This window comes from Pollicipes pollicipes, unplaced genomic scaffold, assembly GCF_011947565.3.
Source record: "Pollicipes pollicipes isolate AB1234 unplaced genomic scaffold, Ppol_2.1 Scaffold_4740;HRSCAF=5597_pilon_pilon_pilon, whole genome shotgun sequence".
Lineage (NCBI taxonomy): Eukaryota > Metazoa > Arthropoda > Thecostraca > Pollicipedomorpha > Pollicipedidae > Pollicipes > Pollicipes pollicipes.
Genome location: NW_023596545.1, coordinates 26,741,098 through 26,741,312, shown reverse-complemented (window position 1 = coordinate 26,741,312; position 215 = coordinate 26,741,098).

Sequence of the window (215 nt, the reverse complement as noted above, 5' to 3'; positions counted from 1 at the left end):
CGGCGGCCAGTCGTGTGCTTGCTGGACAGTGACGGCAAGCGCCTGCGTCACTACGCGGCCGTGAACGGCTGCACGCTGTACGGTACTCACTGATCCACGAGCTCAGTCCCACCGAGGTGCGCCCGATTACGCTGTGGAGCGCCGCGGCCGGCGTGTGCCCCGCGCGTGCCCCGGCGCGCGGCCGCCGCCGCCGCTCCGCCCTGGCTGACGGCGTC